At 36.7% G+C, this 22,173-nt stretch overlaps 1 long non-coding RNA gene across 3 annotated transcripts in view; it reads right to left on the bottom strand.

Moving 5' to 3' along the window:
* The window catches only part of LOC113464018 (uncharacterized), a 73,105-nt gene that overhangs the window by 39,558 nt on the left and 11,374 nt on the right, over positions 1-22,173 (bottom strand). For 2 of the 3 annotated variants that reach the window (XR_003388847.1, XR_003388849.1), the window contains exon 2: positions 12,299-12,479. This is a non-coding gene — a long non-coding RNA (uncharacterized LOC113464018). The remainder of the gene's footprint in view (positions 1-12,298; positions 12,480-22,173) is intronic. The other variant, XR_003388848.1, reaches the window with a different exon arrangement.

The following is a 22,173-nucleotide window of genomic DNA, read 5'->3' as shown; positions in this document are numbered from 1 at the left end:
GTCAATTTGACTCATTTATGATTTTATTGCTGTATACATAAAAAAATTGAATAATTTCTTTAAAACATATGTTGATTTTTAACAGAATTATGAAATGTATACAAATACTAATTCCTTCCCCAACATTATTTTGTAACAGCATCCGTTTTTAGAGAAGAGAAAATTGCCCAACAGATGGGATAAATGCGTAAGCAGTAATGGCGATTATTTCCCAAAATAAAATCTTTAAAAAAGGTGTCTAAACTTATTTATGCACCTAATGCACAATATAAAATAGGCACAATACATCAAACGCAATTATCATAAGGATTTTCATTTTTAATAATCCAAGTAATCTGCCGTTTTTTTTAAAACAATTTTGAACTTATCTCCTTCTGAAGAATATCGATGCATGATATTCAATGATCTTCGAGAGAGACCACGTATGAAAAATGATAATTTGACGAGACGGGGCGAGTTAGTGATAATTGCAATTAAAATCCTTGAAAAGGTGGATGCGTACAAGGAGAAGGCGGGGACGAAGGAGAGTCCGTAATTGTGATTCGGTCGCTCATTATCCTAAGACCCGTTAGAATCGGGGAAACGGCCGCAAGGAGAATTATCCGTCCCGGGAGCAGACAGATATGACGTTTAAAGTCTCCATTGTTCTTCGGTTGTTCGCTTTCAAGGCGCGAGGGACGGGAATTGGGTCAAATGCCGATTAACCTCGTCCGGCCAGCTGAACCAGTCGAAATCGTTCAAAAGACAGACGCATCGTCTTGAGACTGAAGAGGTATCTTCGCATTCGAAATGTCAAAGGCATGGAAATATGTCAGTTAGGTCCTATTCGTTACAAGTAGAATGTGATATTCAAAGTAGATCTTGAGGTAACATCAAAAGTCAAATTTACTTTCAAGATTAGAAGCAAAACTAATTTTACAATGTATTCCTGTGCAAAGTCTTAAACCGATTAACCACGAAGTTACTGAGAAATTGTTAATAACAGTTTATGTATTTTAACACGGCTGACATATGGCTGATTTGAAAATGAGAGTTTTAATTTTAGAGGAAAAAGTAAAACTTGAATTTTCAAGAACTTGAATACAGTTTCATTTTTAAAGTTAAATTTTATTGAACCTAATTAGTTTTCCTAAAAAGTATATAATAAGAACAATTAGTATTAAAAATATTTATTTTAACTAAATAAATTAAAAATTGTTATTAAAATTTTCATACTATTGCAATTCTTTTATAGTTGTCATTTATTAGAGTGTCATTTGACTAACATAGTTGATTAAGAACTATTACAAATTAAATGAAAATTTCTTATGCAAAATTTTCCATCCTCACACATAGTCGTAGATGAAGCTATAGTTTATTTACAATTTTTATCTTTCATTGCCACATAACGGAAACCCCGTTCATTTTCACGAGGTGAACGAGAGTCTTTTAATAAGACCGTCAAATAATTGTTTGTTTGCCCTCTGCGTTGCATCCACCAGTATTTGGACACGATACGAGCCCCGATGAAAGCGCAAACGTTTCAAACGCTTTTATGTTGATTAAGTATTGATTGAACGGGCGGTACGAGTTGTTTACGGTGCGCATTGGGACGTGATTACAGTGTGGGAAAGAGGATTCTCGCGTGAACGTTTAGGTACAACGTGTCGACGGTCGTCAGATCCGAAAGAACCGTGTTTGGACTGATTGTGAGTGGTTTCGGGTTCCTGAGATCCCGAGGCCCACCCAACGATTCCGATGACTAACTGACTTGGGAGTGTCTGTGCGATTTGTCTGGATTTACCCGAGAGGGATAATCAAGTGGAAAAAGAGAGGACCCGACGGCTTGAAAATGTATCAAGTCTATTCACATGCTGCGCAACAGTTATTATTAGACATTTACGTTTTTACGGAGAAATTTCAAAGACAAATGTCTACAATGGTAAAAAACACAAAATATCTGAAGTTTAACTGATTTCAAGTCTCAAGTTAAATTAATTATTATTATTATGTATGAAGTTTGTATTATACAATAAATTAATGAATTAATTGCGAAGCGATAGATTTAGACCACCATTTTTTTTATTTGTAAATTGTAAATGTACAATCTGTCATACAATAATAATAAGCACAAACTGTGATTATAGAAAAGCAGCTAAGGAAGCAAGCCAAGGAAGCAAACTAACGGTACGAGCTACTAACAATCTATAATGTTTAATAAATTTCGAATAACGAAACGATTTAATCATTTAAGAATGTGTAAAAGTAATTAACAAATTACTTGCTGATTAAATATATTCAGCATAACAGACTAAATTTCAATGTGACGTTCAAATTCAATGCACTCTTCCAAGGTAGCAGCCTGCAGGAAAAAGCTTTGAATGACTAGAGTCATGACTCATTCCCTCTGTTTACGCGTTTCAAGGATCATCGACGCGACGGTAAGACGTCGACTCCTTCTTCAGTCGAATTAAAACTTTCACGTGGTTCTGACCATCGCACGCTCTCGGAACAAGCCTTAATATTCACTCGTAACAATGGTCCACTGACCCAGATGCGACCCGTGATTCACCAGTTTCTTTTCCCGCTGCCCGTTTCCCGTCGGTTCTTCAGAACACACGTATACAGACTTCATTCGACTTTGCCGAACCATGTGTAGAGACTCCACACGTCCTCGGGCTAAGAGTGTTTCCCTAGAATCTCGTAAAATAGGCCGGAAGAACTCTTTCAGAGATAATATCAATGAAAACGTCTTTCATAGGCCTTTTTTCAAGTATAGTACCAAGGAATAGAGAGACCAACTAGTGAGCATCGCCTCTCGCATTATTAAGTACCTTGACGCTTTAATTCTAGACTAGTATTATACAAACGAATGTCCAGTAACAATATTGATGTACCAATTAGACTGCAGGTGTATATATAGTAGTAAAATAATATAATTTAGAAAGTCTAATCGAAACCGGAATTTCTTATATACTTAAAAAATAATTATCATGCTTCTAATCTTCTGTTCTTGTATAATTATGTACATGTATTATGAATTCTTTTTGAGTGGCGATACGTGGATCTAGATTTATAGTTGGATGTGAGCTGTAAGAATTGCAGGGGTTGATAATATAAAGTGTGGATGGATTGTAAGGGGGTCGATTAAGCCGGAAATATGAGAGTGCGGTAGGCTATTTGTAAGAACGGCAACGATCAAGGAGCAACTAGAATGGAAGCAGCACGAAATGGGGCAATGAAACAGCCAGAATAGGCACCAAAATATGTAAATGAAGCTACTTGAAGTTTGCAAGTTTTATTTTAAGAAAGGAAGATTGTAAAAATTCTTAAACTCAGATGTTCCCCTCAAAACTTCAAAACTATTATATTTAAAGTTTCCTTGTTGATGTAATATATTAAAATAAGACACCTTGTATACAGGATGAGTCTCGTAAGAATGACGACTTCAAATAACTTGTAAGATAATTATTATACGTTAATTAAACAAATGTCGCATGGCTTTCAGGGGGACATGCAATGCTCTGATTTGTATTTTGCTTCTTTGCTTTTTTATCAAGATATGAAAGTGACCTTCAGTTTTTTAAATAAACCGTCCAATATCTTTTCTCGAATTTCAATAAAACACAAAATTCTGAGTGAAGGAAAGGTGTCCTACCAATAAGGGCTTAAAATTAATAATTACTGAACTGTATGTCCCCGTGGGAACTATCCAACATTTGTCTAAAATTTTTTATCGTACATCAAATAATTTACTTAGGTACACAAGTGGCAATACAAAAATATGACTCAAGATACGATATTCGGATCTAGTACAAGCAGATACGTTTGACCGACTGCGCATATTCGCGCAGGGTTGACGAAGTCTTTGGTGGATTTTAGAATTTCATGACGAGAGAAGGAACGAGCTGGCAAGGAATCGAGGAAGCCGGGCGCGTTGGGTTGGCGTGTCCCTTTGATTCGAAGGGAAACAGGATTCACTCGGTGACGTGAAGAGCGTACGCCTCTTCAGTGTTCCTGACGTGTAAACGGAACCCGTCGAGGACCGCGCGAGGAGCGTCATTCGCGATTGATGAACCACGCTTGATCGACGACGTTATCCGAAGAGAGGGAACCCAGTGTGGAAACAGACGTTCAAATGGAATCGACAGTCAAAGAAATGTCTCTGTTAATTCCCCCCTGAATTGCACCTTGCTTCGAAAATCATTTAATAAATTATCGAAATTTAGACTTAAAGCTGTCAGTTTAACTCTAGTATAATAAAAACTTCATATCACGTCGTAATTTAAGTTATTCATGAAAAATCGTAATGGAACTCTTATGTCAAATAATTTTATTCGAAATAAATTAATAAAATTTTTGTATTAAAGTGTCTCACTAAGTTTCTTCCTTTTTTTTATAAGAAATGAACAGACGATTTGTTGTTTAAGATTGATTTATTGCGTTCTGTATGAACCGTTCTGTTCTATCACCTTCTTCCATCTCTTAGGATGCTTCATTATTCCTTATTTCCAAAACTGTTAGGGTTCACTTGCAAAATATTCTTCGAGGTGCGTTTTTATTTAGTTTACGGATTGGAACCGTTTACCAGGAGAATTTTTTAATGACAGGAACAAATAATAATCGGATGAAGCAAGATTTGAATTTTAAAGACTGCACCTGTTACAACCTGGAAAAACACATAAATAATGAAATTGTAACAATGAAGCATCTGTACAAGTCAGATTTCTTAAACTGTACTTATAGCAAATACAATTCTGCATTAAATTATTCGTTGAACGTTTTATCGGTTCGAGTGCGAAAAGAAATGGTCAACAGAAACTATGAGAAGAGCGTGGGAGCAGCTCCCCGTGAGTTCCTACGAGTCGCTATTGCCAATTATTCGATATTTATGAGTTTCCGAACAATAAAACTGTGGGTTTTACGAGCGAGCATGAGCGTCTAATTAATCGATTAACGTGATAGTTGAAATCGGTGGTAGCCGGCGACAATACCGCTGTCAGACAGAGTGTAAAAGTACGACGGAAACGGTATTTATTCCGGTTTGTTTGCTCATTCAGTTCAGCAAATCAACCGTGTTTTATACCAGCAAACTTTTTCTGATTTATAGTAATGGGTAACTGAATGCGGTTTCGCGCTATTGAAAAGGGGAATCGATGTTTACACAGCATTACAGTTATTACGATTAGTTTACATTATTTGCTTCCGATGCCAGGTTTCAGTCAATTTAGGAATTAAATGCCTAAGGCGAAAGGAAGAGAAAATAATTTTCAGGCCGCGATGCGATTACCGATCGAAATCGAAACGGAAGCCATACCCGGCTACGGGTTTCACATTTCTAGTCGCATCACGTGCGTCGACTCGTGTATTACATCCGCACGCGGAACAAATATGGCCGGATACTTTCCTACGTCCAGCAACGCTAGACACTCTCGGTTTTATTCCTCTTTTTGTCACCCTCCATCCTCGTCGATCTTTCTATCGCCGACTACGAGATTTTCGTCTTGCTAACATTCTCGTTCCTTGTACGAAAAGATAAATGTTCGTTGAAGGCAGCAGTTGTTAACGACCTTTGAAAATACGTGATTTAAATTAACTATTTACAAGGTGGTAAGTGATTTGTGGTACAACTGAAAAGGAAGTAATTCTACGTCGAAAAATTAGATAAAAATGTATGAATCATGCTTATTTTACTGGGTAATTAGGAATCAAATATAACATTTAACTTAGGCGACACGTGTTGTTATTATAGAAATTGTTTGAAGTGGTGGCAATTTTGATAAATACATGAAAACACGAATCTAAGTCTGAAGAATAAACTATAACGAGATATGTTGAGCGAATTTCCTGGAAGACAAAAACAGGAACGAACAAATTTTCGTCTTATTCCGTTGTAGTAAGTGAACAGCCTGTATAGGGGTGTGCGGCTATCGGTGGTACAACTGGCAGTGTGATGATTTATACAAAGAATTTACACTCCTTAAAATAGCTGAACACTCCGTACATATATTTCCATAAATTATGCGGGTCGTTGCATTTCTTTAGCTGCATAATTTTCTACAATTGTATAAAAATCTATAGTCTGCTATTGAAAATCAATTGATAGTGTTGGTAACTAATAAAAGTGTATTCGTTGGGAACTACTAACTAACTAATATAAATAACGAAGCGAACTGTAATGTGAAAATCCGTTGGAAGTTGGATCAAAACGAGGAAAGAGGGAGGCGAGTGTTTCTCTTCCGGTGATTAATGCCGCGTTGATTAATCGCGTATCGTGTCAAAAGTTGAGCACGCGAAGCGAGCTTTAATGGAGCCCGGATAAGTTTTAAACGAGCACCGTCTAGAGTCTAGGGTTAAAAGGTGAAAGGCCAGCCGGCGAGCGACCGACTCCGGGGAACGAAAAACGAGAAGACGCGGTTCCAACGGTGATACTCCGTCGACAACGGAAGTAAAACTCGCATTAACTCCATTATTCATAATAGCATAACTAGTAAGGAAATTAGAATGGGGACAACTGCATCCCATCAAAGCAGGCCTCTTACAATTAAAGGAAATACAGGTCTGGGCCGAAGTTCCACAAAAGGGTTTGCGAAGGCTACACTGGCTATGAGCCTTACATTCGTATAGGCACAAAATTTGTGAATCTCATATAAGAGATTTGAGACAACAAATGGTATCAAATTCTTATGCGATGCTGATTTATTGCATGCGTACTGTAATTTATTTCGGAGTTTTCTATAACCGAATGCGAGAGCTCATTAAGGCCAGTGGCGATGCGTATCATCCAAATTCAATGTTATCTCGCAAATCCGACTAGTCAATAGATACGAAATACAATCGTTATTAATCAAACAGCTTTCTCGCCTTTCGTTTCATCAAATGAAATTCTCCCGAAATAATTGACAATGTATTTCGAAATTGTTACGCGTGACACGAAGGGCTACGCGAGATTGTCATTACGAATGCTGTTTTCGCGTCCGGTCACGATTATTAATGAAGTTTGCCCGATGCTTTACAAATATACTCTCCTTTCAATCTCGGATCGACGAAACCTGAATCCATGAGATAAAAATATGCAACGATACAATTAGCATTAATATTTTTACGAAAGATCCTCTAAGCCACCTTAACTCTGTTAAACAATCCACGAAAACAATATTTGTCTTAGTTATATAGATTCGTGTAACGAAATCTGAACCGGTGACACAAAATCCTACAACGGTACTTACATTTGCTATTAATATTTCTGCGAAAGATTCGACTGGGTGGTCTCGATGCTTGTAATCAACGCCAGGGCGAATCGTGATCGTGACCGGTTTGGCTCAACTCGCGGCTGATCTTTCGCGCTTAATAGATTTCCAAATACGCGAGGCGAGGAGCTCGTTAAAGGTTAACAACAACGCCGAAGACGGATTCGGATCCGATCGTGCCGCGAGCGTCAAGCGATATTAGAATTTCAATGCAGAACTGCAAACGTGCGATAAAAAATGTTTAAGAGAAGCAAGAAACAACATAACATAACATAATTAGTTAGCATCTTGAAACACTACAATTTCACGGCCAATGGAGTAAATATCCCAATTTGTTCATTTATTTCACAATTTTATTTGTTACCTAAAAATTATAGAAAAGTAAGGAACTAAGTAGAAATTATAACGTAGGCATAAATTGGGACATTTACCTTATTATACGATCTTTATTGTCGAGGCCTGCGGGTGTACGAAAGGAATGATTCGAATATTTCCTCAGAACTACGGCTTACTTTATCAGGGCTGAGAAGACTAATACCAACACCAGTTAGCTAAAAGTATCTGCGGATGTCTGTAAGTTATTTGAAGGATAGACATTTACGGATGCCTAAAGGGCATCTCTGTGTTTACTGAGATACTGGTAGCATGAAAGAAACGAGATATTTGAAAAAGTGAACGTTTATTTACTCGGTTCTGATCGTAACACGGTAGTAAAGCTCGTTAAATGGTGAACAAGACTGAAACAAGATTGTATTCTGCATAGATTGAAATAACTGTAGGATTAAAGCCCACGTCAATACTTTACATTTACATATTTGTTGGCATTAAAACCTAAGCATTATAAAGCGACTTTCTCGAAAATAGATGGATCGGTAACACACGTCAAATTGTTTATGCATAATCAATCTTATTAACGAAAGAGAAAGGGTATAGACGTATAAGGTAATAAAAACTATCCTTGAGCCAACTGAAACACACAACCTGGGTGCCTTACCAAAAATGGAGGATTTAGGCCATTTTTCAACCGAGGTGAGGAAAAGAGATTGTTTTGTAATGCAAAGCATTTGAATATTCAGGTTTCTTAAATTTTTCGCTATTTAGTGTCATGAGAAAAACCTAAAAAAAATTCTGACATTTTATTAATGTCACCGTATATGCCTGAGACTTGTTTCAATTTTTTTCGTTGCAAAATCTTACCGTAAAAAATAAAACATACTAAATACTAATTTTCTTTTGAAAAATTGAGCCAACAGTTCACTGAATTGTTCGAGCTTCAAGGCTGATAACACTGAATAAGGTTTTCTTTAACCGGGAACTCAGTCCTTTGATATCGTTCTTAATTCTTCCTCGCATGAGAACGTTACGCGTGGAACTGATTGCGAGGCGACGAGTCACGGACCCGTGACTCCGTGTTATCGCAGTTACTGGCTAGGCAATGTATTTACCGGCGCTAATCCGAGCTGAGAACTCGAACAAGATATCGTGTTACAGGCGAATCACGTAACATTTTCGTTTTGCCGTTACCACTCCTGGTTTTCCACGTTCTGGAATTCGAAATTCCCATCGGTCTGGATCGCGGTGATATCTGCTCTGCGATTTACTCCGATGAGCCCTGTTTCAAGGGATGAAACAGGTTCCGAAACAGCGGTGGTAAACTCGCTAATAAACGAGGTTGGATATAAAATGTTACTAATTCGTATACCAGAGGTGGGGAACGTGCGGCCTTCGTGAGTTTCTTCTACGGCTTCAAATGTTATTTGTATTTTAATGTATTCAATTACTTTCAAGCGAGAAACAAATACAAATATCCCACTATCTTAACTTTTCCACCGGATTTTAAAATTATCTTATATATTATTGCTATGTTAGTTATTTATAACTTTATATTATTATTTTTCTATTGTATATCTATGTAATAAATTTACTTAAAAACACCTCTAATATCATTACTTTTATTCGAAGTGGTAATTATGTATAATTGTTTATATATATGCTTATGTATATGCTTAAACAAATAAAAATACCAACAGTGAAATACAAGAAATTATAGCGGCCTCCTTTATTACTGTTTAAGTTCTTGTTAGCAATTAGAGGACACGTGGTTCAGTAAATTAGGATGTTTCGATCGAACCCAGACCAGCCACTTTTTGTCAGGGTCACGACGAAAGTACCCACTATTCTATTCTATTGCTGTAATTGGACCATAAAGATTGTCATAGGAATTGTGGTTAATAAAACATTGACAGAAATCGTAAGGAGGAAGTTCCCAAGTAAGAACACAAGAAAGTAAAACGAGAAAATTGTCTTGATGACAGAAAACTTGTATACGAGAAATACTGAAAAGGTCTCTCTCGTTTTATCCGGTCGTATATTGAAACAAACGGAATTTAATCTTCCACTGTTAGACATGCTCTGATACACCGTAGATATTTCTACATAAAATTTCATTTCCGACCCTTGACTTTCTTTAAGCCCTGATACCAACGTTTCTATAAAACATCATGAAACGTGTATGGTATGCATCATAAACATATTTGGCGAAATAACGACGTTGTAATAATTTAATGAAAACAACATCCATCAGACGTAACAACAGCAAAGTATCACAAAAGAGAATCGGATAAATGATAACTACTGATATGTCTAAAAAATGTAACGTTATCAAATGTTTTAACAAGCGTATAGTTTCAAGTTGGGTTTCCATTCTACGTGTTTTTTAATTTTTAACCATTAAAAATATTCGCAATTCGTATAGATTGCACTATATATGCAGATTTTTTATCATTTTCTAATAGAAGAATATTCAATGAATAGTATAAAATTATACATAATCTTAAAAAAATATATAGAATAATAGATAATAATAATTTAGATAATGAAAATCCTTACATTGTAGAAATTCGCTAATGCTACAAATCTGATGTAAAATAATTGAAAGTTGAGTACAGTGGATGCGTAGAATATTATCGATCCCGGTTGGAGGAATCCAGGCGTTTGGGATCGGTTGTTGTCGCGCATTATTTTCCCTCCCCGTGACCTGAATTCATTTTTAAGCGTTCGACAGAGTAGAACGAGTGCACGTGCTTTTCACCCTCTCATAGAGGGTGGAAGGCAGCCTTCTCGCGCCTAAAGCCCAGAACTCTTATCCGGCAACCGAGTAATCGGTGAACCGACCACCCTCTCGCACGTCACCGATTCACCTCAAAGACGAATAGAAAATGGGGATGGAAAGAGAGAACAAAAACAAAGAGAATCTAAATCTGATAATCTTAGAATTCTTCACAGTTTGTTCCCATCAAAAATGAATAAAGTATAACTTGGGTGTTTCATGAGACAAGAAGACTTAAGAGTAGCCAAAATTTACAGTTACAGAGTTTCAGTCAAAGAGGCGAAATAGTAAATCTGGTAATCTCATAATTAGAATTCTTGACAGTTCATTCACATAAAAAATGAGTTAGGTATGAAACAGACAATCCAACAGATTTATATAAAAGTTACGTGTTAAAAAGAATCAAAAGTAGATTTTGTGTAAAATTCTGCTTTGCATTCTGTGTCGCATAGCGTTTCATATGAGATTTTACAATTCTCAGGGGCAAATATAAGTTAGATGTTTAAACAGACGAGATCCCTTATATAAAACTGATTTCAAATAAAATATACGAATATTGATTTTGTGTAAAAATTTGCTTCACTAGATTCGAACATGAGATTTTACAATTCTCGTTTCACGTTCTTCAAACAAAAATGGAATTGGGACGTTCCATTTTTCATGTACGATATTTACCGCCCCGCTATCGGATTCTGCCCCCTTAACAATATGTTATTATCTTAAAGCTATAAAATATTAGAAAATAATAAATGTAACGAGGTAAGCTTCTCATTATGTCCATTTATTTGAGTCACGTGTCTAATCTAATATTGATGTTTCATAAAAGGTCGGTTTCATTAGTTTGCGCGCTTGGCATCCAAGCGCGTTGTTTCGGAACGTGCTTTGACTTTACTGCCTCGGACACGAGTCCGCGCACATTATGGCACGCGTTTAATCAGCCCATCGCGTTCGATGCTCGGCCCCGGCCGATTATGGCGCGTGACGTTCTTTAAGCACGAGTTTAAACCCAGCTTGTCTCGCGATCGGTAACGTTCCGGACACTCGGTTTATTCGTTCCACTCCGCTGACACCGTAAACTAAAAAAAAAAGTCAACGAAAAAAATTGGGGTCGATGCAGCGTGGGCTAAAAACTTACAGTTTTACTTTTGACTAAGTTAACGCAGAGTATTCTACAATGGTCTAGCAGCCAGCTGTCGTTTCAACTTCCTTCATAAATGTCTGAATACTTTTTAATTAAATCCTGCTCGGCTAACTTTAATACTTGTTTTTGTACTTGCGTTACTACTGACTGTTACTTGCTGATCGCAAAGATTGCACTATAGATTAGATAAAATTCGATTTTATCAATTTTAAAAGTGAAACTTTTAAATATGCAAATGTATTAGTATTATAAAATACTATAGCTTTCGTTTTTGCTTTAATGTTTGTTACAGTTGCTCCAGTTATCAATTGCAAACATTAAAATCAGGTTAAACAGGATTACATAATAAAGTATGAATGAGAGTATTACACTGGATCGTTCATGGAGTTTGGTTCTATTATTTCTCAACGATCCAAGATAAAATCCATTTTAATATGTAGTCTGAGGTACATTCTAAAATGCTTTCGTGCTAATTTTGTTATTATTAGCAGAATGTAACAAGGCGCATTTGTAGTGTTCGTAGGGAAAGTGTCGTTAATGACAAAACCGCAAAGAAATGGTATGAAGGATGCAAAGAAAGAAATAAATTATTGAAATGAGAAAAGCGATTGCTTCATTTTTTGAAAACAATACTCAATTTTATAGAAGATGGACGTATCAGCTTGTAAATTTGAAAAGAGTCGTGGTAGTAAATGGTGATAATCTCGTTGAATAAAATAATATTTTAAATAAAGATATGAGATAGTCTAAATAAATTTAGTACTAAAAATTCGCACGATCTTTTCCCGACGCTTAACACACACATACATACGTACGTACCTATGGAATGTGCACGGCCGAAGTCATGCATATTTGAATAATACCGCACGCATCGATACCGGGGCTATACAGTCAATCCACGTGATTTACGTTTATCCTTACTTATCGTTCATCGCTGCTTCCGCTCGAAACTGAAACCCGAGTGCCGGTTTCGCAACTTCGCCTTTCAATTAATGCATACCTGCAACAGAAACGAAGCTGGGATTAGATAACGATTGATCAAATGTTTTAATTATAATATACGTTTATTTTCTGTCGACCCAGCTTATTTAATTTCACTGCCTATACCGAACCAGAGAAGACAGATAATATCTGCCTGTTCAGCCAATTTCTCGGCCGAGAAAAGAAACGTTGATAGCCGACAGATAAAAGGAAACATTATGACCGAAACCGGCGATAAATAATGAGAAACCGTCTACCAGTTCACGTACCATAAGTTTCTGGTCGATAATTATAGCACGGGAAACTAATATGTATTATGACACGCTAACTCTACAGTCTTTCTCACATCGAGATACACAGGAAATCATATTTAATTGTGATTAGAAGGATTAATTATCGTCGTTTGTGATTTTACGATTCGTAAAATACTTTCTTGTATTATTTTTTTGTAGTATTATTTTATTAATACTTTTCAAATAATAAAAAGTGATTATTATTATAATTATATTTTTATTATAATACTTTTATTATTATAATCAAATTATGCAGATTTTTATGTAGGGTAAAACATGTGTAGTGTCAATTTAAAAGATAAAAATCCGTCATTGGAGCATCGTGATATACATGCAGCTTTCCACATTTCAAATGTATTATTAAATAATCTAAATAATCTAGTGTTAAGCTCTAGATTCAATTTTCTTATAAATGTATCAGATCCGTTATTAATAAGTTTTCTATTACACGCGTACAATATTTAGTAACAAATGTCGGATATAAATACTCGATGAGCTTATTCCCCGCAAGCACGATTGAACCAACCATATTGCGATTTCACATCCCAGATTCTATCCACTGGGACAAGCTCGTACATACATATTTCATTCTCTTGTCTCTTTCATTTCCTCGATCACGCCGATTATCTCTGTGGGTTGTCGTTCGAACGGAGATAAACGTCGCGACAAGGATAATAAGTACAGATTAGAGAAGCGCGTTTGTGTTAGCCTCTCCTTTCATTTATACGAGAGCAGTGTGGCATGTTAACGATTCGCAAGGTAAACGATAAACTCAGATAGAATATCGTGTTTTCGATATCTGTCCTGTTGAGTAAACATCTTTAACACGAATCTTCTTGCCTCCTTTAGAGCGACTCTTGAGCAGCTGTCTCTTCCGGTTCTAAAAGAGACTGAGTTCAGATTTCTGAGTTCAGATTATACTCTCATATCAGAAGCAACGTATATTAATGGCTAATTCAATAATAATACTGGAACATAATAATATCGAATGTTCATGCATCCTGGCTATTTAATATTTATTATTCCATAAGAGAGCGAGGTTTTGTTCGATGAGAAAAGTTCTGTAAATACAGGCGAAACGCGAGGTCAGACAGCCGTATATAATGTTTCCTTTTGTCACAACACGGCCGCCATTGATTGTGCTCGCTCGCTCGGTCCTCGTCACCAATAACCCTTTGTTACGGATAATATATTCCGTTCCTAACGGCTCTTCCCGCGAACGAGGCGTTATCTTCCAAGACACGAGGACACCGTGCCAAAACGAACTGACTTCACAACCGCAAACGAAATACGATGTTCGCGTTAAAATATAATGTTATCTATATAGCTTAAAGCTTCTCAATTAGCAAATAATTAAAAATAATATTAAGGGGTTAGTTACAAGAATTTCAATTGTTCTACATCAATTTTATTTTCATATTAGCCACACGGATCTAATAAGATAAAGTAGAAATGCATCCTTATTAATATCTTAAAGCAGCTTTCCTTCATATTTAAATTCTGGTTATTCTGTTTAATTAAAAAAGTGTTCATGTTTTAAATGAAATACGTAAAGACATATCGTGCGTTCATTATGGTTCATCGTATAAAACCATATACATGCAGCTACCCAGAACGATTTCTGATCCACTTGGCATACACACATATGCAAACATTTAATGCTCCTGAATGGAATGAGTGAGCTGTCTACTATCATTATGCAGTATTTTATGTTTTTCTAAAATCCTATACATATTTCTATGGTATCTAGCTTAAATTTGAATTATGGTTCATAAAAATCTATGGAAACTGAAATAAGAATTTTTCTTGACTGAAGAATCTTTCTGGTTTCAGAAGAATTCGAAGACTCTGAGATAAGCTGCAAGGTAGCAGGATTTTAACTATTATTTTAATTCAAATTTTAGTTACAATTCATTTGCAATGCAATCATTGTGTTTGACAGAACAGTCAAAATATGAAGTTTATTGTTTCATAGCGCTTACATTGCATAATGAAAATTTAATTTATGCATGTATGGATATCAAGTGGATTGTTTTGGGTAGCTACACATGTGTGTATATCAATGGAACAAAATAATTAAGGAAAATGTTGATCAAATGGAATTCCTGACAGTAAAGTTGCGTTAAATGCGAAAGCAAAAGTATCAAAATTTTGATGTTGAATTATGATTAACTCACATAAACATTTCCTGTGAATCGGATTACATTACGCGAAGATTAGATTGCACTACCGAGCTCGAGTGACCCACACGTGGTAGGAATGGGAGAAGGTATAAAAATTTCGTATTTAACACACTCTTTCTCGTATGTAACACGAGTTCATCATATATACATTGTTACAAAACATATGTAGTTCCCTTTTGAGTATCGATAATGGCGGCACTTGATGTACCCGTTCCGAGGATAGGCGAGCCTCACGACGCAAGTTCGTGCGAGCGTCGTACAGCTCGCGAAAGATAAGATAGACTAAATAAATAATTGAACGTCCGGCCGTTAGCCGGCCGCGGGTTAGGGCGTTGATAACCCCTGGGGTGAGCCGCTCGGTTCTGGGGACTTTATCTCGAATCTGTCCAACTCCCGCGGCCCTCGACGTGTCCCAGTTTACGCCGGCACAGGGAACGTACAAACGTCGGTGCCATCTTCGACGAATGGCCTGTTACCACCGTATTTCTCAGAATGACGATCATCAAAGTGATTTATAGAGACTAAAGCGATGATCAGATGAATAGAAAAAAGGGATTTCTACATGATTAATGTAAATACTTCTCCGTTTTGGGACATCAGGACAGTTACAGTTGTTTTAACATTGAATGCACGTGTAATTTAATGATACAATATCTGATTGATCGCACAGGAGAAACGTAGAGATTTTTATATGATTAATGTGAATAGTTTTGAGTTTGATTGAGAGATTACAGTAGTTTCGACTGTTGTGACATTGGATGCATGGGTAGTTTAGTAACAATGTATCTGATTCATTGCATAGAAGAAACGAAGGGATTTTTGAATGATTGATGTAAATAGTTTTGAATGTCGAGTTTGCGAGATCAGGATAGTTACAGTTGTTTTGACATTACACAGGTAGGAAATTTAGTAATGGAGTGATCCATATACGTAGTAGTTTGAACAGAATATGTAAAACTAGTTTCTATACAATTTTCTAATAGTTTTTCAATTTATGAAAGGGAACAAAAAATTGTTTAAATTATGAACTTCTTTTCTTCTTTCTAACATGATACAAATAGTGCGAGAAGATTAACATTTTTATGGTTGTTTTAACACTGAATAGGCGTGTAAACTATCAAATCTGAACCCACACTATCAATGAATATACAGGCTGGACCACGAAACGTGATTAACTTATATTATTCTGATATTAAGAGAAGAGATATTAGGAGAGCTCTAAGACGACTGTACCAAAATCACCTTCAGCTATTTTTAGAGGTAAACTTACAATCTTATACACCTATCTTTCAGGAGCCATGATATTTTGGCCAGAAAATTCCGATCTGACCGCTACCCGCAGAATAATCTCGCTGATCACGCTTCGCGGTTTACCTTCTGTATTGTAGCTCAATATATCGAAGTTCAGAATCTACACAATTCTCTGAAAGCCTCAATCGACCATCCATCACAATCTATAAAAGAGAAAAAATAAAAAAACGTGTTTAGAATGATGATCTCGTTTTGTTTCTTCCAACATGATACAAATAGTTTGGAAGAATTGATTTCTTCATGGTTCTTTTGATATCGTTTCAACTGTTAGAGAATCAAATCCATATTCACAATAATTACCATTGAACACATATGCTAACAGTTAGTAGCTAACGTAAATTGTATAAAAGGTAACATGACACCTAATAGATACATGCTTTCTAACTGGATAGAAGTACACAATCTGTACAATTCTCTAACAGCCTTCAATTTTTATTGTAATTTTAGGAAAGGTAAAAGAAGAATGGAAATAATGAACTCGCTTTCTCCGAATATGATCGATCGAGCTCGATGATAAGTATCGAAACAAGACATGGGCGCATTTTGAAAATACAATAAAACAACGTTTGTGATCGATGGTTTAGGCTATTGGTAAGGAAACTCGTGCGCGCAAACCAGCATGAGAAACAGAGTTATTAACCGGAACCGAGGTCGTTCAACGTCTCCGTCTCGGGGTCTTCGAACTCTCTCTCGCCGCACGATTTTCGGAATCAGCGCGAATTGCCGCCGGGATAATGGACAGTTTCATTTCCGGGGTGTTGCCGGCGTTTTTCAGCCTAAATCTCACTTCGCTCACGAGTAAGGGATCGATATTCGTGTATGGCGTGTGCGCTACTTCTTTGCGTTGCACGCCGATTCGAGGATATGCTAAAGTTTCTCGGGCTCTTGGTTCTCGGGCTCGTTACGCGGTGAGTAGCGTGCAGTTTCATTACGCGATCGTTAAACCGTTTCCGAACGTTTCCCGGAATGAACACAGTAAAATCACTTTCTGTTAGCCTGCAATTCTATTGTCATTAGACTTTATGTATTTCTACCAAAAGTGAACATGCAGAAAATATATACATAGAAATATTCATATTAATATATCAAAATCTTTATCTTACACTTTATGTTACAATTTTATTATATTTTATAAATAATTTATAATTAAAAATTTGCAGTCTAACAAATCTGTAGATTGGAGATCAGTGACCTCGATCATTACAGATTTACTAATCTAACGATAGTTGAGAAGAGATCCAAGACAGAGGGAGCAGAAGAATTAATTTAGTCAGATCGAGGCTGTTTCCAAGCAACCTACCGGGAACTAGAACGCGGAAGCTCGTGTCACGCTCCGGGACGAAATTTCAATAAAACCGCGCGATGCGGCGCGCGCTCGCTTGAAAGTTCGCCGCGAACTTAGTGGCTCGAAACTGCCGTTTGGCCGCGCGTCTCGGCTCGGTTATGAATCGAGTAGTTTTCTACGGTAACTTCGGCGCCACTTTTGTCGCTCGTCCCCGGGATAATGGATTATAAATCCGATTCCTTTAAATACAACCCCGCCGCGGGACCAACTTCCCCAAGGAAACTGCCAAACTTTCCCGGCCAATTGAATTCACTATCTCGTTATGCGAATGCGTCGCATTTGCAATACGCTCTGATAAGAATAAGAGTCCAGCTCTTTATCATAGACTGTATTCATAGTTATGTAACATCCAGCTAGCATTTGTATGATAAAATATTTATTACGATTTATTGCGTCGTGTCAAAGAGAAAATCTACATTAAAATCTATTGTTATTGAAAAATTGTCTGCATTATTGTCACAATAATTCTTCTAACTCAAAGTACAATACTTTTCATGTACTGCATATTTTTCAACACTACACACATTGTCTGCAGATATTTGATCGTGACCTAGATAAGACACAAATAAATTATTTATTAAACAATCCAAGGATAGTTTATTTTTAATATGTAATAATAACGCTTCTGTGTCTCCTTTTTTTTTTTGATCTCGGTCAGAGTTTCAAGATTTATTCGGTAGATTTGCCGGTTCCGTAGCGGTGCTTTTATGAATACGCGTGGAAAGCAAAAGGGAGTGGTAACGCGAGCCTGGAACGGGCACCGTCTTCGAAGTCGAGTGTACTGGGTTGATGCGAGCCAGAAGAAAGATGGCACGGCGGTGGAACGTCGAGATAGTAGTAAGGGTAATAGAGGGACTTTCGCGTGCTGGCTTTTCAACTTCCCGGGGAGGCAATTTAAAGAAGTAAGAGCACACCGAATCCAACGCGTAGTACCAAACCGTTTCGTGACAAGGGATACCGTGTATGAATACAAATAAATATCATTTGAAGAATTTGAATAAGATGTATATTGTGTCTTACTGATATGAGATGATGTATGTAATGGTAGTGGATTGAATGATACATTTTAATGATTAAACGATACGAACGAAAATGAAGTAACAGGAAAATGATGTACAAGGTAGAGTAGTAACTTTGTCAGTTTTTAACATCACTGAAACTGGGGTACCTATATCACTATACGGATGGAATCAGGAAGAACGCACTTGGAGTACGATAAAAAGAACGTTAAACTGTGGTGACAGGATAGCGGAAATAAGAGAATGAAGATGTCGTAGAAAATGTTGGAATAAACTGAAATACTTGGATGCTAAGTCTCTGAATGTCAAGAGAAATTGGATAATATACAATTGAAAGATAAGTTGCATAAACATGGGTATGACATCTTCAACATGGTGGCAACAAAGCAAGAAAGTATTAAAAAATAAATACTAGCAATCAGAGAGAATAACTGTTGCAACATAAATGGAAAAGACAAGCATTTGAGGAAAGATTTTTCAGCATACCAAAATGGCCGTCGGAGAATATCATTAAAACTGAGTGCAGTTAGATGAAAATAAATACTTAAAGCTTCTGCTGATTATCTACTACTATCAGCTAAACGTCAACCTTTGATACTATTTATTTACTATTACATTGTTTCACTGTCGGAGCGAAGTAGAGCCGCTTCTGCAAGAAATGTCTTAAGTTACTTGCTAGTGTGTCCGCATCTTAAAATGTTGATCCAAAAATCTTTCCACGCGTTGGTCCGTTGTTTAAGAAATGAACAGAGAGACGAAATATTGGTGGAACGCGCGTGTTGGATCAAGCAGCGTGTCGATGGTGGCCAGGAGTGCATACGCCGATCGTTCGCCGAGTTTACGACCGGTAGCGGTCGTTCTGAGGCGCTAAATAAAGCGCACTGTTTACGGCTGTTCTTGCTCCGGAATCCGTACACCACGAAGCAACCGTGTCACGCTGAAGTAAAAATTTTACGAACTACACGAAGGATTACCTTCCGGCCGAAACGAAATGGCCGTGAAACAGTCACGATTTTCTGAATACCGAACGATTCTACAGATTTGGAATTCCTTTAAAATGGAAGAGCAAGTCCGATGAAAAATTGAAAATTTTGCAATAGAGAAGAACTGCTCTTCTCTTTTGTAGCTAGCTTGGTAAACTGGTTTTTAATTTAACAGGTTTGAATTTTGAATTACTAAATTGTAGATTTTTATGTGAAATAAAATATTTACAAGTGAGAATTAAAAAATGAAGTTTAAACGTAGTTTGCATTTATGAAGTAAATGTCATCATTCACTTCGCTTCTAATACTTTCTATTCTATTGCATATTGAATGTACTGTTAAAAATTCAGCGGACATATTTTTTAAAACTACATAAAAATCCGCTGTCTATACATAATTTTTACCATATTATATCTATATAATTTTGTCTTTGCCTCTTTAGAATCACCTGAATTTAGATTTCGTTGTTCGCATTCTCGTAAGCGTACCACGAAACAACTGTTGCATCCAATTAAGTTCCGAAGTTACGTACACGCTTCGAAACTCAAAGTTTTAGGATTAATTTTGCCCGGAACCATTCACTGCCATTTCAATAAAATTATTATATATGAATCTGTATTTCGACCATATAGAGCATAGACATGGACTTGGTTTACATATTTCAGGCTAACTCCATTCATCCTCCCGAATGTTCATCCTGTATACCTTTTACTAAAGCCTTATTGTATAAACCTTTATACTAAAGTTAACTTATTATAATATCTATATCTATATAATTTTGTCTTTGCCTCTTTAGAATCACCTGAATTTAGATTTCGTTGTTCGCATTCTCGTAAGCGTACCACGAAACAACTGTTGCATCCAATTAAGTTCCGAAGTTACGTACACGCTTCGAAACTCAAAGTTTTAGGATTAATTTTGCCCGGAACCATTCACTGCCATTTCAATAAAATTATTATATATGAATCTGTATTTCGACCATATAGAGCATAGACATGGACTTGGTTTACATATTTCAGGCTAACTCCATTCATCCTCCCGAATGTTCATCCTGTATACCTTTTACTAAAGCCTTATTGTATAAACCTTTATACTAAAGTTAACTTATTATAATATCTCACATAAAACATGAACAACGTATTAACCCCTTGACATACAAATTAAATGGAATGAATGACGAGTCAAACTCGTCATTGTATGTCAAGGGGTTAATAATACATTTCAATACTTCATAAACAATATGAAATTCATAACAACAAATGCTGTCTCTACATTTTACGCTGTTCACTCTTTTACCTTCTCTCATTCACCTCAATAGAAATAAATGAAAATATATTATAATACGTAATTACGAATGTTGCTAGATGTTTCTAGATTCATGTTTGCGATGGTAGTGTCAATATATTAAAACTATAGACAAATGGAAATATCTGAGCAAATCCACTCGTATAAGTATTGGGCTGATAAATAAGTTCGTTCGGTTGTTTAGTACAGAATGAAAAAATTTCTTGTCTCTCTCTCTCTTTCAAATGTTTCCCAACGATCAGGACGGATTTCTATCGATAATGGCCTTAAAAACGCTTGAATTTTGCCAACTCAATACATTCTTATACTTAATACAGAAATCATCAGCCACTAAATCAACAAACAAACTGCACCATATTTAAAATGTTACAAGTCTTGATTCATCTTGATGGATGCTCAAAGAACGTCTCTCCGAATTTTTGTAATTCAGTTCGAATGGTCTTACTCCTTAAACACCGATCTAAAACGTCGTGAATGGAATATGTGAAAGTTTCCCATCCGATGTAGGAAACTCGGTCTCGAGATGCGCTTCAACCAAGGAAGTTTCGAGCCTAGATTCTCCGGGCGACGGTACAGCATCTCGAGAGATATTGTTCAAGTTAGCGAGGTTGGCCCTCTTCCATCCCCACCGCCGAACCCTACTATCTTTCTTCCAACTTTTCTTCGTTATTTGCTCGCACGCTCGCTCTCCCTTCTTTCTTGCCCACATGGCCCGCGGTTATACGGGCTTTATCCACGTACTCGCGCCCCTCCTCCAGTCTCGCCGACCCCCGGGCGCTACCCTTTTTGCACGCGCTCCCTTTAAAGAGCCGACGCGGCGCGGATCGCGAAACTCTGCGTTTTATTAAAACGATTGTAGTCGTCGCGATTCCTACACCGACTATAACTCAGACGAGATGTCTTCTTCTTTCGATATTACTTTCAGCGCTGCTCTTTCCAATATGTAACCTTCTCCCTACCGGAGTTTATGTGCCACCGGCGTGCGTTCAGATAAAGAATTCGTAAAGCTTAACAAGTTTTCTCGATCCTTTTTTTCTAATGTATAATAAATATACATCAGTCTTATTTAAGATTATATGAGCCGTAAGATCTATGGAAAGTTTAAGAAATGTGATAAAAGCTATGTTCGATATTTGAAGCGACAATCTTCTAGAAAAAATGATATTTGATGTTTACAGAAAAGTAAGATTTATAAAATTGTTCAATGGTTTTTTTAGGTCACACAGAATTTTCCACATATAATTTTTAATATTCTAATATATGATTTTGGCAAC

The sequence above is a fragment of the Ceratina calcarata genome, unplaced genomic scaffold (assembly GCF_001652005.2).
Source record: "Ceratina calcarata isolate Rehan_Ccalc_2016 unplaced genomic scaffold, ASM165200v1 scaffold227.2, whole genome shotgun sequence".
Classification (NCBI taxonomy): Eukaryota; Metazoa; Arthropoda; class Insecta; order Hymenoptera; family Apidae; genus Ceratina; species Ceratina calcarata.
Note: the sequence above shows the minus strand (reverse complement) of the source record. Positions and strands in the feature narration are given on the sequence as shown.